The following is an 18,935-nucleotide window of genomic DNA, read 5'->3' as shown; positions in this document are numbered from 1 at the left end:
GTATTCGTAATATAATACTATGAATTTAAAAAATTGAGTCTTATGTATTTAATATTTTATATATTTTCATGTAAATAATTTTATTGGTGATTATAGCGGTCGTTGTAATTAATATTTCAATTCTTAATTGATTAAGAAGTGGGAAATTGTAATATTGATCGCCCCCAATCCGATAGGACGTATATAGTTTCGGTTAATATATACTTTTATTCACTCCGTACAACAAAATTATTCTCATGCACGCATAAAGAAATAAGTAAAATAATTATATTTTTGTGTTGATTTGTATCAAATCTAATAATATCTAGTTTTAGTATTTGGTCTTTTTGACTTAACTCAGTTTAATAACTAATGTATTATCTGCAGAGAAAAATTATTATCTTAAGGATATCTCATTTATTTATAAGTAATTTGGATAAACCAGGTACTTCGTGAAATATATATATATATATATATATATATATATATATATATATATATGCCTAGCTTAGATTTCGGACAACAAATCGTAAAGTAGTTATTATCGAGTATATACCGGACAACACTATAATTGCCAGTGGGGTGGGGTAGGATGCTTTATCGTAACTAATCTAGTGGTGTTAGATTCGGTGTCTTTACCATTATAGAATTCTCTGTTCGTCGGATCTAGAGTTATTGGTTATTTTAAATTTACATTTATGTCTACATCTGGCCATCAGTTCATCTCGTTTGTTTAGGAGATTACTGTGTTGGTACTTCAGGATTCTTATTTTTTCCTCGAGGCATAAACTGCATCTCTGCCTAAAGCCGCTTGGAACGTCCGAATGACATAGGATTGACCATGAAATCACTGGGGATCGATTCTCATTTTTTAATAACCACCATTGTTTAGCTAACTCGGTTTTATTCTTAAGTTCTGGGTTATTGAAAGAATGTTTGTTGTCATAAAAACGTTGTTTCCAGCTTCCGGCGGAGATACCGAAGTAAACTTTTTTGTCCCTGTTATTATCTTCTGGGTGGATCGTAGCCTTATAAACCACGCACTCAACTTTACAATTACCGTCCAGTGGGCAGTTATTTTTCACTTGGCAGTTACATTTGTCTACTGTCGCCTAATTTCTATTAGAGTTGTTTAATATTTTATTATTATGAGTGCTAATTATTCTGTCCATGTTTTTAGTGCACGAGTAACTTATTTTAATTGTTTTTCTATTAAATATCTTCCTAAGTGGATTATTTATGGTAAAATGTTTATCTATTAGGTTCAAAAATACTTTCCCTATGTTTATGTTGGATAGTTGACAGTAAGGGGGATTAAACCATATTATTTTCCGGCCTCTGTTCTTAGATTTATTTTTGTTTTTATTTTCCTTCTTAATATATGTGAGTTTTTCACTGTATCCGCTTATCTCTAGTGCTCTATTGTATAATTTTTTTATTTGCTTCAAAAATTTCTTTGTTAGCCGAAAGTTTATTAATCCTAGTGTTAATCGTTTTAGGTATTTGTTTAATTATGCAACTTGGATGGTTAGATCTAGTATTAATATAAGAAGGTGTGTTATTATCTTTATTGAACGGCTTGTATATCCCCTTTCTTAAGTCTAGAGTTATGTCTAGATAATTAACTTCTTTACAATTTGGGGTAATATCTATTTTAAATCCTAGGTATGTGAAGGCTCTTACTAATTTTTTATGTATTTTCGATACCATGGGGCCGTCACTATTAGGGATAACAATTAGTCCATCATCCCTGTATAATACCACTAAGTTAGGCTCTATAATTCTGCTAATAGTGTACATTATAAATATGCCCACTAGATCGGCAATCTGGGCTGAGTCAAAAGCCCCCATCGGGACGTCAAACTCGTTGTTATTCGATTTGATCCATGTTTCCTGACTGTTTAAAAGGATGGATCTGCGACAAGCCATAATCAGTTTTACCTGATCATCGGATACATCCACGAAATTCCTAGCATAATTAATGCTATTAATTTATTTTTATCTTATTTTTATTATATATATATATATATATATATATATATATATATATATATATATATATATATTATTTACTAGTTGGATGAGTCCACGGGTGTCACAATTGAATAAGTATTAACGAATGTTCTACACTTCTAATATTTTTATTGTCATCGAAATCGGTGATATCGCTTATTTATCAAATAAATCGATTGATTGCCTTCTCTAGTTTGGGACCCATCCGGTGCACCGGGAGAAAGCTTCACATGCCTTCCCGCAGTGACTGAGTTCGCAATAGATTGTAGTTCATATTGCTCTGTGGTGAACCTTAAGTTCTCAGTTTTGGAGTGGCATAGGAGGTTCGAGGAATGATAAAAAAAGTCAGAATACCAGAGTTAAAGAATTTCATTAGAAGGACCGTCGTGTGTCTATAAAAACAATAAATGTACATTCAATTATTAAAAAGTAACCGAAGATGCGGAAGGTCTGCACGAAGTTTTTCCCAAGGGTACTCAGAGAAGATAGACTATTTGACCAAAATGGGCATCAAGACAGTTCCTCGCCCTCCCTATAGTCAAGACCTTCATCCCTGTGAATTTTGATTATTCCCTAAACTCAAGGAAAATCTTAGAGACTGTCGTTATGAGACAATTAAAGAGATGAAAGAGTCCGTGACGGGGGTCGTTAACATGCTAACACAAGAGAACATCGATCGGGCCTTCCAGAAGTTGTTGGAACAGTACAACAAGTCCATTGCAGTCGGAGGAGATTACTTCGAAGGGAACTGGAGTTTCATGCTTGTACTATTAAAAATGTCTGGATATTCATTTGAGGCGCATCGTACATGCATACTTATATATATATATATATATATATATATATATATATATATATGCATATGTATATATATATAATTATAAAACTCAAATGACCTTGCAACGGGTGTTTTTACCCAAAATCCGGTTTTCGACTTCCGGTTGCGCATGCGTACATAAAACGCATTGTTTTACTGTGTACGTTTTCAGCGTCCTAATGTTTTTTTCGCGTTTAAATTATCCAAATAAACAGTTGTTAATACTTTCTGCATTTTTTACATCGTTCATTTACGTATTACAGTTATTTAAACGCAATTTTCTTACAAATAAATTTACTTTAACCCGTTGACAACCATAAGAGCATTTTACAACGGCGATTTACACACCGCTTTTTTTCCAAAAATTATTCTATATCTATATTTTTTAATACACCTATCTTAAAAATCACTCATACATTTTCTTCTACACTACCAACATAAATAAATTTACCCCGAAAATATTTTTTTTTTAAATTTGCGTTACAAATAAATAATACAACGCGGCAATAAAACATATTGTTTTACTGTCCAATTGTTTTTTTTTTGCGTTTAAATTAAAAGATATATCAAAATTTGAATTTAAAATCTGCATCTTCTATTCTTACACCCGCTCCCTAGCTGTCTGTCACCCCTGTGACTAGATCGTCCATCCGCTCCGGCGGTCAAACTTAAACTCCCTAAATTACTCCAAAACTAACTACATCATGTGTTCCTTTACGTTACCTCATTACGTGTCTCAGACCAAACTTATGTCCCCATCTAGTTATTTGTTTATCCAAACTCCAAAATAATGTTTGCATCTATTTTCTATTTTCACATTCCTTTTGCGATTTACACATCAATCATCTCTTCTCCAATTTAATTGTTTATTCTTCTAATGATAATAACTGATCCAGCGACCATCTACCGCTCAAATCATTTAATAATAAAAATAATATCGATAATAATAATAATAATAATAATAACAATTTTGACCATTAGCCTTGCTTGCCACAGTTAACACAGATACTACGTTATGATCACAGCCTAAAATGGTCATAACATTACAGTATACACATATATACATAAGTATAATAAAATGTTTTTAATTAATTAACTACACACACACTCGCACACACACACACACACACACACACATATATATATATATATATATATATATATATATATATAATGTGTGTATTTGTGCGTTTGCGTTTTTGAAATAGGCTGTATTAATATAATAGGACAAATGGATTTTAATCGTCTAAAGTCCACCTTCCCTACCTATAGACCTTGGGGCATTTCGTCGACTGTGATAAAAATCAATTAGGTTAATGATTCGGAACAAACATTGCTTGTGGTTCTTACAAATTTTCACGTAGATTTGAATTTCAAGACAAAAACAAAAAAATAATAATTAAGTGAAGCTTAATATAACTAAAAAAAAAATAAAAAAATAAAACGCAAATAAAAATTTGCCCGCGTAAAATTAATTCTTTGCTCAATTTAATATTTGTGGATTTTCATTTTCTCGTTTCCAACAGGAAAATTTTTTAAAAGCAAGAGAAGGCGATAAGATCCACTCATCATCTACAAGGTTGTCACTAAGTGGAGGTAGCATGTTCTTGCCCGATGTTCCACCCCTTTTAAATATCCCATAAACAGATGTGTAAATGATGGCTAACAATTCGTATTTCCTGTGCGTCTTGTGAGCGTATGAAATCGTTCCTTAGTCAATCAATGAATCACAGTGACCGATTAAAATTCCATTATGGTGTGGTTACCGTGAAAATACTAAAAAGCATCGTTCCAGGTTGTCACACACGCTTACATAATCTATAATAAAAACCTCCTCTGTCTGTTTAAATGTATGTATGAATGTATGTTTGTATGTCTCGCAAAAACTCTCGACCGAAGCGACGAATCTTAAGAAGATCGGTATTATTTTGAAGCTCGACCCCTCGGAAGACAAATATCGAAAAATTGGCAACAAAACATTAATTACTTCACTCTCAATTGGACATTTTTCTACAAGTAGGTGTAGCTATTTTCGTCGTTATTTTTGAAACTCATCGCCTCTTTTCGATTTTCTAGCCTTAATTTAAACCTACGTCACTTCCAGTTTGGCAATGGGCGCAACAGCTTACGCGACACGTTTTTTTTTTTCACTTTCTGTTCTTCCTTTGCGGTACGGGTTCGAGCCTGCCTGCCTACTACCACTTTTTTCTTTCTTGAGCAATTTTCCTTTTTTTTCTTTTGTTGCTCAACCAACACCCTTACACACATCTCCACTTTGTTTTCCGTCTTCGCGTCACGGGTTCAAGCCTTCTTACCTACTACAACTTTTTGAGTACCCAGGCTAGTTACAACATAAAAAGCATAAAAGGACATTTGATTTGACGATTTATGCCGAAAAGCATAAACCCGTGCAATTCCGTTTAGTGCTTCTTTCTCTTTACAATCCACCATCCATAACCGCTGCTGCATTTAAAGATGACGCGGAGTTCATATTGGGGCACATATATAACAGGACTCATGTAACGATGAAGATGGAAAGAAGATATTTATATATATTACAGTTCTTTTAACAAATGTTAGAGGAGAGCGTGATATAATGCACAGTTCTTAACAGAAGAGGGGAGATAATAATCTTCGAAGGGTTATACAATGTTCATTATAAGATGATAAACACAATTACCTTTCGTTTGTGATGAAGGATGTGACACAAGACAGCAGTTACAGCATAATGATGACTTCTTTATTCATCTGATCGACCGCTCGATGAAGTCAGAAATTAAAATTTGGATCTACATAGTCTAAATATTCTCCCTTCGCTTCCAAGGGATTAACTGGCCAGCTCTCTGGCTCTTTTGCTGACTGACTTGCTGACTGACTTGCTGACTAAAATCCGAACGCATAATATGGAGCAATGTCCTTTGTCTATGACGTCACAAGTGTGTTTTTCAAACGTGACCAATTTCACGTGGCTTTACATATGTTTGTCCAAAACACACTTTTGACAAACAAAAGAATCCTCAATTCTAATCAAACCTATTTTTTAAACAATATAATTTAATTTGCACGCGACTAATGGCTATCGGTCTTGTTCTTGTACAAGCAATACAAAAAACGTCCTTATATAATTTTACACAGACAATAAACGCAACAGTCCTCACAAAAACAAATGACATTTTTAACAAAAAATATATTACAACTATTTTAATTTTTTCCAAGTTTTCCTACAAAAATTACTGCGAACAAAATCTTATAAAGAAAATCCTACAATTCTATCAGTGTAAATATGTTCACCGTACATTGCATCCATCTTTTTGCTGCTTGTGAGGCAAGATTCGATCATTTAAAAAAAAGAAGGAAGTTAAAAATAATTAACTCGTGTTCATTTTTTGAGACCTATAGAAATAGAAGATTACAAGACTAGCTTTAGACATTTTCTAACGACCCCCGAAAAATCTGGACTATATCACAGTAGTCCCTTACGTTTCAATGGCAATATTCATTGATAAACAATTTCGGTACTTGTACAGTTTAATCACGGTATCAAAAACATGAAAATATCGAAAAATGGTTTTATTGTACGTATCCGTTATGGAACGAAGTCCTCCGAAAAAAATCACTTAATTTCATCAAAAAAACTATTTATTATAATACCGAGCAAAAGGTTCGATTTTTAGGAAGAAGAGCTAGTATTAAAGATGGGGAAGGAGTGTTGGCGCTAGATTATCTCTTGGTGGCGTTTCTAAAATCCAAACAAAAATGAAAAAAAAAAAATCCAAGATGTCTGCCTTCAAAGTGCTCTCATAAAAACATGTTTTTCCGCTGTAAAAAAAAAAAAAAAAAAACTACTCGACCAAATTAAGTGCAAAAAATTTTCCGGAGATCTTCAGTCCCAAACGGATACGTATAATATAACATTTTTTCGATATTTTCATTTTTAATGTCTTGATTAAACTGTACATGTACCACAATTTCTTTCTCAGTCTTTACATCTTGAAATTATAAAATTAACATGACAGACCAACAAACGAGATCTCTTATAGGTCTGTCTCGCTGCGTCTAAAACAAAAGATGGAGGAACAAAATGGCGGACTTAATGGCGAACGGTGATAAGCGTCGACTTTTAGCATAAATGAATCAAGTCAGCAAATGATTCAATGGTCGATAATGTCCGGGGCGGGGAATTAAAAAAAAGGAGGGGACAAACGCCGATCGCACACCAGTCATGGCCATTTCATCTGATAGTTGGATTAAACTGGCATGGCTCATTGTCGCTCTCTTTGACTAAATTGATTTGTGGCCGGTTTCGTCGAGAAATAGAAGAGGTTAGGGTTAGGGTTGACGGGATTGAAAGGCGATCAACCAAGTTGAGCGTGATGGTAGTTGTCGGTTGTGGTGAGGTGATCGAAGTCAGGCATTTAAAACAAGTGAATAATTAGAAAAGGAATGAATGGGGAAATAAAAGAGAAATGAAAGAACAAAGATAAAAGAAAATAGAGAAAAGAAAAGAAAAAAGGGGTTGCGTTAATGACAAAAAAGAAGAAAAGGACGAAGGAAAGACAGAAAGAAAAAAGAAAATGTAAAAAACAAAATAAACAAAAAAATAAATGAGAATGAGGAATACGTAAAGGAACAAAAAAACAAAAAACAAAAACAAGTAAGGTTGCGCGTTTTGTGAAAAAAGAAGACAGAAAAAGAAAATTAAATGAAAAGAAGTTTATTGAACTGACCTTCACTCCTAATCTGAAATGGAACACATACATCAAATCTAATGCCAAAATCGCTGGAAAAATGGTTGGATCACTCTATCACTCCAGAAGGTATCTCATGTGTAATTCTCTATTTATATAAGAGTCAAGTACATATTAAGATGAAGCACTGTTGCCACATCTGGACAGAAGTTAATCGGCACGCTCTATCCAGTCTTGATAGAGTTCAAAACCGGCTTCGAAACATAGTAGGATGCTATTTTCTCTTCCCTGACACCTCCTTCCCACAGAAAAGACATTGTAAGCATGTCTCTGCTCTATCGTTATGTTCAAGCAAATGCTCGACTGAACTCCAATCCATGGCCCTCCTTGCCAAATTTTCACAAAACACACGACTAGCTACAACCCTTATAAAAATTTCCCCCACTCTCTTACTGTGCCTAAATGTAAATGCAGATTCCATGAAAAAAGTTTCTTTCCCAGAACTGCCCGCCTGTGGCACACTGTTCCGCTGGCCTACTTTCCAGTTAAATACAACATGGTAGCCTTTAAATCCAATGTAAACAAGTTCTTGTTGAGCCGTCCTCATAACTAATCAAATTCTACCCGATTTACATCGTTAACGATTGCTACACTACCTCCTCACATTCATTAACACTTACCCCGTAAAGAAATATGAACATAGGTGGATTCGTCACAGAGCTTCGCCACATGCTTGCGGACAATAAACAGCTGTAACGAGATTACTCCGGGGTGATCGGAAAGCACGGGAAGTCAATAAGAATGATGATCTAGACCAGGGGTTCTCAACCGGGGTCCACATGGACTCTAGGGTCCATGGAATATTTCTGGGGGTCCATAGGCAAAACATAACAAAATGGGAATCCACAATGATATTTTGGTGGTCCATGAAGAAAACCAACGCGCGCGCACACACACACACACACACACACACACACACACACACACACACGCACGCACGCACACACCCACACCCATACATCCATGTGTGTGCGTCTGTATGTGCGCATCAATGCTTACGCACACGTACTCAACTTAACACTCTAAGGTCAATTGAGGTCAACGGGAGCAATGCGGGTGTATATGTATGCATGTATGCATATGCGCATGTGTTTACATGTTGAGGCGGAGATGTATGTGTACATGTGCGCGTTTCTTTATGTGTATGTGTGTGGGTATGCGCGCATGTGTGTGCTCGCGCGTGCGGCCCAAGGCTAACCTTATCAAAGCACTTAACAACAAATATATAAAAAAAAATAAATAAAAAAATAAAAAGATAAAAATCAAATAGATAAACCGAATCGTAGCCCCCCCCCGCCTCCCAGCCTAAGCGAACACCCAACAGGTCAAGACATACTTACCAAGAAATCATCTCACTAACGAGACGCAAACAACCTAAACCTTAGAACCCGAAATTTAAAGTAACCTCCACTCCTTACCCCTACATATCTCCCTCCCTCTCCATATATCCCTATGTCCTTAGCCACACCAGAGAGGAGCTTCACAGACCCCCCCACAACCACGTAATATTCTTGAACTCCAAAACTAAAGCATTACCGACCGACCAAGCACCTCGCCTCTCACCTTCCCCCTCTTCTCTTTTCGCTTTTCTCGCCCCCCCCCCTGACATCATTCATTCCACCATAAACGAACTTTTCTGTAAAGTCTGAGGAGGCTACATAACGGCCAAAAAACGGTCGCGTAGCTGAAACAAAAATGTAGCTGAACAGAAAAAAAAAAACGGTAATAAAAAATAAAACGCATATTTGCTCTACAACAGTATTGAGCAATTTCTTCAGTTTTTATTAATTACCATTTCTACTATATATATATATATATATATATATATATATATATATATATTGGTAAAGAATAATTATCACTCTAATTTAGATTATTATTATTTATTATCATTATTATCATAATTATTATATTTGTAGAATACTTTATTTGCATTAAATTAGTTTTCATTTAAAAATAAAGCTTAATTATATAATATATCCTTGATTATTAAAACCTCAAAATTTATATTAGTGAAAAATAAAAGATTGTCTTATGACCAATAGTTATGAAGGGGTCCACCAAGATAAAAAGAAGGGTAAAGGGGTCCATGGGTTAAAAAAGGTTGAGAACCACTGATCTAGACCATAGGTGAACAACCTTTTCATTCCATCTGCCAGAATCTTTTTACAACCAATTCTGATGGACCACACAGACATGCATTTCTTTTTTATTTTTCAAAATGTGTCGTAATATTTCCATGTTATAACAACATATATTCATTTGAAAAAAATATATAAGTTCTATAACTTTGTTTATACAACAAACATATAAGCAAACAATAACGCGAAGAAAAAATACTCTTCTTTTTCTTCGGGTATCAGGTCTGTTACTGCAGACATCGATGATTATGGTTCTCCAGTTCCCTCTGGTCCTGGATATGACCTTAAACTATATCCGATGGTGAGGCCCCAGCTTGCGGGTTCTGCGGAGTGTGGAGCCACCCTTTAATTGCCATTGCTCCCAGGTCCACTCTGACCCGGAGTGGTAGTACCTGTTAGGGTCCCAACTATGGGTTAAATAGAAACTGACTTGCAAAAAACAAATATATTCTATTAAAAAAATTTTCTTCAAAATCACCGAAATTAAATAACCTGAAAAGGGTTGATATGCCGTAAAACAACCAACCAACCAACAACCAGTTCCCTCTGCATTCGGTCTTTCTGATGAGATCTGTAGTCGTGCTTCCAGTGACCTTGCTGAGACTGTCATTGAACTTTGTTCGTCGTTTGCCACTGCTCCTTTTTTCTCGGCGATTTTTTTTGTTAATGTCAATTTTTTTTTCTCTCCAAGCCGCCCACCCGCATTAAATGGTCGAAAAACGTTGTCTTGAGTGGATCATATCGAGTAGTAATCTGTTGTGCTTATGACTTCTTTATTTGTTTTCCTTTCTGTTTACAATTCGTAGAATTATCTTTAAAAAACTCATCTTTGCTGCTTCTATATATTTTTTCAACTTCTGTGAAGTCAGATTGATCTAATGTAAAAAAAAAAAAAAAATCAAAATTTTAAATCAGTCTGGATTTACAGGAGTTAAAATAAGGTTTTCAAAGAAGCAAAAAAAAAAATGCCACAAACAACGAGCAAGAAAATATTTCAATGATTAAAAAAGTAGAAATGGATTAGTTTCTTTTCATCATCAAAAGGATCCAATACGCCTCTTACCAGCATCCAATGTGCCACTTATAGTGCTCCAGAGGCTTACTATCTTTGATCTTGACAATAACGAGATGTACATCTTGAGCTCGAGTATAGGCGTCGTGGTTAGAATACGACTATGATTGTTTTGATAATTGCAAGGATGTGACTACAATTAAAATTGTAATCATTGCATGGTTTTTATGCTGAAGTATGCCGACTGAAAAATTTAATCAAAATAAATACAAAAGTACGTCACCAATCAGAAAAAAAAAACGTGAGAAGACTTGACGATCAAAGTGAGCAGACGTTCCGCTTTTTTCATACCCCGTCTAGTGTTGGCGAGTTAGTTGTGCCTATAAATCATAGTGTGCTACCGGGAATGTCTGAATTCTACTTGTAATAAATTTAAATATATAATAATGATCTCTTGTTTCCTCATTTCTGCTGCAACACCTTTTGAATTGATCAGTGCATACAAAAGGAAAACGTTACACTGTCACAGTCTTGGGCTACTCTTTTAGTTGTGAGGTTAGGGCATATCATATAAAAATTCTTTCAGATATTAACATTCTTTCGTTTATCTTGTGTTACTGAACGAAATCTTTGCTCTCAAAATTTCATTTAAAACATGTTGAGCTTCGTCTCTTATTTCATGGAAATCGTTCCAGACAAGGCATGAAGCTTGATGTAGGGAGCTAAAAATACTAGATTCTAAAGAAAAAAAACCTAAGACCAATGCTCTGCCAGTATAGTGTGTAGCAGTTACGTTTAACCATCTTTATCCCATGGACCACAAATCCTAGAGGAATGTTCTGTGGACTACTTCATTAAATTACTGAAAAATACATTTTAAAAATCATTTATTTATTAACTGTAATCAAATCAGTTTTTAAATTTTGCAAACAAAGTGTATAAAATAAATTGTATTTAATGCGATTCCTGCTCTTGGTGCTTTTTAATCTTCTACTTTCCAGGTTTTTGTAAAAGATAATATACTGGGCTCAACCAAGTCATAAATTTGTGGATTTGTTGATTTTATTTCAATATATCCCAAACACCCTTGATCTTGAACTCTTCTGAACAACTTTGATTTTTCTTTTAAATCCAAAAGTTCTTACTACTTCAGTTTCCATAGTATCTTCATGTTCAAAGTTTGTTAAATCTTAAAACCACAGTGGATAAGTTGTGTTGATAAATTCCTCATATTTTCTCTCAAAATCTTTCTTCAGGCCTTCCAGATGTTCAGCACATTCTATATGATACATTCTGGACTTGATTTGATGCTATTGAAATTTTGAAACAATGATAGAACTTGCTTGTCAAGTTATGTTTTCCAGTATTTCAACTTATGTAAAAAAACCTTTAATATTTTGTGAGCAAGTGAAAAGGTCAGATTTCCTTCCTTCAACTTATAAAATTTAGCCCATCTACAAAATTATCACATGTCACTGAGCTAATATCTTTTTGATTTAATTTCATTCTTATTAAGATTATCCAAAAATTTCTGATCTTTTGATTTTAAGTAGAGTCAACAGAATAGGATTTGAATTTTCAAAAGTCCAGTACAGCTTGCCAAATACTAACAAATCTAGCAAAACTGTTATCGTTGGAGAGCCACCTAAACTCTGTATGAAGTAGCAATTTTTTTAAATGTTCATTTTCACAAAATTTTGCAAATAATCTGTCAATCAAGAAATTTGTTTTTATGAAATTTATTTTTGATATAGCTGCAACAATATCCTCCATATTGCCACCCATATTTTTTGTCTGTGAGTAATGTCATGTACGAGGAGCAGCTGTTTTCATTTGTGTTACAAAGTATTTAATCCTTCCTGTCATGGGTGCTGCACCATCTTTGCTAATTTAAATTAAATTATTTATTGAATATTGTTATTGCTTAAATAATTGTTTATTTCTGAAAATATATCTCCTGGCAAACTAAAAAAAAAAAAAATAATTTCTTCTCTCATTCTGATATACAAATCAGACATATGAAGACAGAACTGCTTGATTATGAATTGTTGTTTAATTAATTTGCATGGAAAAGTTATTTTTAAAGACTTTCTATTAATTTATCTTGAACATATTCGGTCTTCTTGTTACTGTTGCTCTTGACAAAAGTATTTTTTCAAGCAGTGCTGCGCCTTTTTCGCAAATAAGACCTTCAAAACAAACTAGCGTAGCAGGTTTAATCAGTTTTTCTCCATATCCTTGTGAGGCACCTACTTTAGCAATCGTTTCCGACACACTATAACTAGGCTTTTATGTTTTAACCTGAGGAGCATTCACTTTAGTGAAGATATCAATTAATTCCACAGGTTAACCTTTCAATTTTAACGCAAATATATTTTACAGATAACTGATGCTTTGGTTTCTGGTGAATCTCTAACTTTGCCTTCGTCATGGAATCACTATTCATAACAAGACAACATTCAATACGAACTGGTTTATTTCCATCAACTTGTTTGACAAATAATAAAAAGAAGTCATCACTGTATTTTCTCACTTTGATGTTTTTGGAAGGAAGGCCTTTTCTTGCTGCCCTTTCTAAAGTCAAAATTGCACAATAAAATTATAAAATTTAATAAATGGAGACATCTTTCTGGAGAAAAACAGGCCTTGGACAGATGGGAAGAATACATTGGAAACTTGTTTGACGATACTCCTGTGAGAAACCAGTAATAGAAAAGAACATTGAAGGTCCACTGATATTAAAATGTGAAACTAAAGCGGCGATCAAAAAAGCGAAACTGGACTTGACGCGATACATACAGAAATGTTGAAAAGTCTTGATGTTTATGGAATTAAGAAAGTAAGAATCGCAAATAAGATTTACAACAGAACTTACAAATAACTTACAATACAGGTGATTTTCCAACAGAACTTACAAAGTCAATATTCACAACTTTCTCAAAGAAACCCGGTGTTGTTTAATGTGGATTACATCACATGATTACTTCATTTTATCAGTATTATTACAACGTATATTATACTGTTAATACGATAACAAATGTGCAATGTAATGGGAGTAACTCTTTACTTCTTTGGGCAAAATTGCCTCCCCTTGTCTGAGTCCGAGACTTTAAATTTTCGTGACTCCTCACGAGATCAACGACCAAAAGTAACAGAGTGGAGTAAAAACAGTGACTTTCAAAATGGAGAAATGACCATCATTCCCGTCCGTTTCAATTATCATATTTGGATTTTAAACCTTTCATGTATTATGTTTGAATTATCGTTTTTTGTGTGCGTCTTCATAATGAACGCGTATCACCGTGTAACAGCGAGTTATTTTCTTATTTGTTCATAATTATTCCATGGGCTATTTTCTTTCATCATATACTGCAAACACACCCACGTGAATGCTGGATACCATGTGGTAAGATATTTTACATTATATTTATCCTAACGCATCCTACTATATAACATATACGAAGATCTCTAACACCTGAAATCTCACATATTCAGTGTGGCTTTGTAAAAAATAAATAGAAGAAGAAAAGCCACGTTTAAGACAACTTACAGTCAATAGAACACAAACAAGATTTGTATCTGTGTTTTCTAGATTACAGCAAAGCATTTGATCTAATACGCCATGAACTGCTGCTGGAAATGTTAGAATCACTGGATATTGACGGAAAAGATCTACGAATATTACGAAATTTATACTGGGAACAAAAAGCTTCAGTATGAATCGATGATGAGTCAAGTGGTTGGGCAAAGATCCAAAGAGGAGTAAGAAAAAAGTTGCGTCTGACCTATTTTCTTTGTAGAGGGAAAGCATCCTCCGCCATCCTTATAACTGTACTGGAATATCCGTGGGTTAGGGTTAGGGTTAGGGTTAGTTAAGTAATTTACGTTATGCGAATGATATTTTTCTTTTTGCAACATCTAAAGAAGATCACCAGAAACTTCTAGAAATAGTCGTAAATGAGAGTGAGAGGCTTGGTTTGAACCTGAATTCAAAGAAGACTTTTAGTATGGTGATATCTGGGCAAGAAGATATACCTATGTGTGATTTTTTTTACACGGTGGTCACTACTTATCAAGGCCCGGAAGCCACTCAGGGATAAGGGTTATTGAAAGTACAGTACGTTAGTGTGGAGATTTGATGAAGTGTTTACTTAAGGGATGCGGTTCATTAGGAATTTGTTAACGTTGGACTTGAAGACATTCAAGTTGAAGTCAGGTGGGAAGCAGGCAGACGGAACAGAGTTCCACAGGCGTGCAGTTCTAAGAAAAAAGCTTTGTTCGTGGAATCTACGTTTTGATTTAGGCACAGATAAAGAGTGGGGGAAAGTTTTCACAGTGGATTCAGCTAGACGGGTGTTTTTCGTGAAAGATTGGCAAGGGGGGATCAGATATTGGAGTTCAGACGAGCACCTGCCATGGAAATTACGATGAAACATAGATAGGCTCGCAACGTCTCTTCTGTGGGAGAGAGGTTGCAGGGTAGAGAAAAGGGCATCCCCCACTAAGCCACGAAGTCTATTTTGTACTCTGTCAAGGCAGGATAGGCTGCTTTTAGCAGTTCCTGTCCAGATATGGCAGCAGTATACCATCCTTGGGCGTACTTGGCTTTTATATAGATAGAGAATTGCATCAGAAGTGAGATATCTTCTGGAGCGGTAGAAGGATCCCACCATCTTTCCAGCGACCTTGGCAACAGACTTGATGTACGTGTTCCATTTCAGATCAGGAGTAAAGGACAAACCCAGAAGCTTGTCAAAACACGGGGCTTCTCCCAGACGAGAACCATCCATTTCAATTGATGCCAGATGGGGATCAGAGCGTTGATGATGTAAAGATAGGAGTTGGGTTTTAGATGCATTAAAGGTAACCACCCACGACTTCCCCCCCACTGAACCACGCGCTCAAAATCAGAGGAGAGGGAATCAGAGAGAACTTTGTCATTTAAAGCCTTTGGTGTGTTGCCGTAGATGGTCGTGTCATCAGCATAGATGTCAACGAATGATTTAAGTATGTGTTTAGGGAGGTCATTGATGTAGATCAGGAAGAGAGTTGGGCCCAGGATTGACCCTTGAGGGACTCCAGCATTAATACTGCAGACCTCTGAATTTTGTCCATCGACCACTACTCTTATGAGCCTATCGGAGAGAAATGATTTAATGATTGAGAAAACATTTCCAGTTATACCGTAGCTGGAAATCTTGTGAAGTATGCCCTTATTTAACAATTGGATCCACACCAGTTACTCAGCTGGATAAATTCAGTTGAATCATGGATTACATCTACAGGACGATCGTATAGCTCAGAATAAACAAGCATTTATCAAACTGTCTCCACGTTATAAATATATTATGCTCCAATACCGTCACGCTCAAGACTAGATAACGCATTTTTAAGGGTATGTTTCGTCTGTCTTGTTAGGCGGTTATTAAAGCTGAACTAACATTAATAGCGCAGAAATTTTGTTTGTGACTTAGAGGTTGTTTGGAACGATCACATCTCTAACGAGGAAATATGGACTTGATCTGGACGCATTAAAATATTGATGATGGAAAATATCATGAAAAGACAAATAATGTTCTTGGCACATATTTACCGCCAAAGAGACATAGAACACCTGCAAAAATGCCAGGATCGAAAAACCAAGGTTTACCAAGAACCAATTTGATGATCAACTTGATCGATTGGACGGGATTATTATCAAAAGTTGAGCTGTTACATGCTCTGGATAGCCAGCCGCATTGGAGAGCTGTGATTGCCAACGCTAGTAAACGACAGGACTGCTGCTGCTGCTGCTGCTGCTGATGATGATGATGCTGCTGCTGCTGCTGCTGATGATGATGATGATGACCTTGTTTGCACAATAAACCTGTTATACTTACTCTGTGTGTTGACCATAATTCAATCTGAATTAATTCATATTGATATTCCTCCAGGGATATATCATATTTGGCGACGAGGAATTCGAAAACAAACTCACGTGCAATGTATATCAGATTTGGCGACAAAAGAACCCGAGAAAAAACTTACATCCAATAAATATCCTATGGACGTCGAAGGATTAGAATACGAAATACATATAATCTACAACAGGTTAGGGTTAGGGTTAGGGTTAGCGAAAGAAGATTCGACTACAAAATTGCACCAAATTTCTATGATTGACGACTGGGACAAATCTATACATCAGATTCGACGACAGAGAGCGAGCTTTAAGCACGTATTAATCTGCAAAAACTTGGACGAACGACAAATTGTTTTTTTTTCTGCCATCGTATTAGTTGGACCATGGAAAAAATAATTGAAATATATCACCTTAATCTAGCCGACGACAGAACGTGCGAAAATATTGGATTTACTTAATAAAAAAAATCAGCACCTGGGAATATAACAAGGCCAAGCAAGGATTTAAATTGATAAAAGAAACTAAAGCAAGCGAAAAAAAGTTAAGGTAAGAAGTAGTTTTTTGGCAATCTCCCGTCATTGAAAGGAAAAAAAAAAAGAAGTAAAATCACGCTTTCTTATCAAAAGTATTTAATTATAGGTACATTAGTTGGTTGGATTTTCTTTTACATATTTTTATAATGTTATGCGTCGCAGTACAACAATTACAGCAACACCTTTTGCGGTAACAAGAAAAAAAAATTATACCTGCGTCCAAAATTCGACAGGTTGTTGTCAAATAGAAAATACTATACGGAAATAAACAAGAACTAAAAATGGTATAAAAAACAGGTTCAGTATTTTTAAGAACCATTGAGCTTCTCAAATAAGGATTGGTATATACAGGGTGTTTCAAAAGTCTTGGGAACATAACAAATGCGTATATCTCATGAACTATTCCAGGTAGAAAAATGAAACTGGTGCCATTTTAAAGCTTGCTTAATCAAGTTTTTGGTCATACTAATGATTTTTGTCTTATCTTTCCAGGTGCAGTAATGGCGTTCTCTAAACAAGACAAGGCATTTTGCGTCCTCCAATTTGCAAAGACTGAATCGTGGACATGTGTTCAGCGTGCATTTCGCAGGAAATTTAAAAAAGAAGCCCCTGAAAGGAAATCCATTGTCAGATGGCATGCTAAATTTGTGAAAGATGGGTGTTTGTGCCCAAGTAAGCGAACAGGTCGTCCTTCCATCTGAATTGCAAAGTTAACAAGCATAACACTCGCATATGGGGTACTGAGAATCCTCATGAACTTCTTGAGCACGAGCGAGATTCACTAAAAGTGAACGTGTTTTGTGCAATTCCCAAGAAAGGTGTCTATGGACCGTTCTTTGAAGAGGCAACTATCACTGGTGAATCCTATCTCAACATGCTGGAAGACTGGTTAATGGCTCAATTGGAAGAAGCAGAATCTGATGACTGGAGTCTTAGAGTAAGGCAGTTTCTTAACACAAGGCTGCCTGCTAGATGAATTGGGAGATCTGGGCGAGGTGATGACGTTCTCATGCCCTGGCCTCCTAGGTCTCCAGATCTTACCCCGTGTGACTTTTTCCTTTGGGGCTTTGTCAAGCAACGAATCTATGTGCCGCCCCTTCCAAGAGATATTGACGAACTAAAGGCTCGAGTAACGGCAGTTGTGGGAACCATTGACGTTAAGATGCTGGAACGCGTTTGGCAGGAAATGGACTATCGACTAGATGTCTGCCGTGTGACGAATGGTGCTTATATTGAGCAACTTTGAAGATTCTCCACAAAACTTGAAACTTTAACCTTTCCAACGGTACCAATTTCATTTTTCAACTCCTAATAGTTTTTGAGTTATTAAAAATCGTTATGTTCCCAAGACTTTTGAAACACCCTGTATTATAAAAAAAATATTTCCACAAATGTATGTGTGTATGTAGAGAGAGAGAGAGAGAGAGAGAGAGAGAGAGAGAGAGAGAGAGAGAGAGAGAGAGAGAGAGAGAGAGAAATAAAAAAGGAGGAAACCAAGTCATATGTTCATCAACATTTCGTCTTTATTGCGAGACTTCCTCTGGATGAATGAAATTAAAACAAAACACCAATACAAATAGCTGAAAATATATTTTTCGATGTAATGAAATATATGACCTTGTTCCATTTTCAAAAATGAAAAGTTGTTGCAAATTCAAAAGGGAAGGGACATTGTGAAAAAGTAAGATTTATTTTATAACGTCATATAGCCGTTAATATATTTAAAAAGATATGATGCAATTCATATTCATTTTGGAACAAATGTCTGTTATAATTTAAATTTGGATGCGTAA

The 18,935-nt window shown here is 35.4% G+C and overlaps 1 long non-coding RNA gene across 1 annotated transcript in view; it reads left to right on the top strand.

Moving 5' to 3' along the window:
- Positions 1 to 17,740, top strand: part of LOC145249382 (uncharacterized) — a 452,671-nt gene extending 434,931 nt beyond the window's left edge. Inside the window, exon 2 of the long non-coding RNA XR_013863529.1 lies at positions 17,635 to 17,740. This is a non-coding gene — a long non-coding RNA (uncharacterized LOC145249382). The remainder of the gene's footprint in view (positions 1 to 17,634) is intronic.
- The last annotated feature ends 1,195 nt before the right edge of the window (positions 17,741 to 18,935 follow it).

This window comes from Euprymna scolopes, chromosome 28 (genome assembly GCF_053919585.1).
Source record: "Euprymna scolopes isolate OS-2025 chromosome 28, ASM5391958v1, whole genome shotgun sequence".
NCBI lineage: Eukaryota > Metazoa > Mollusca > Cephalopoda > Sepiida > Sepiolidae > Euprymna > Euprymna scolopes.
Note: the sequence above shows the minus strand (reverse complement) of the source record. Positions and strands in the feature narration are given on the sequence as shown.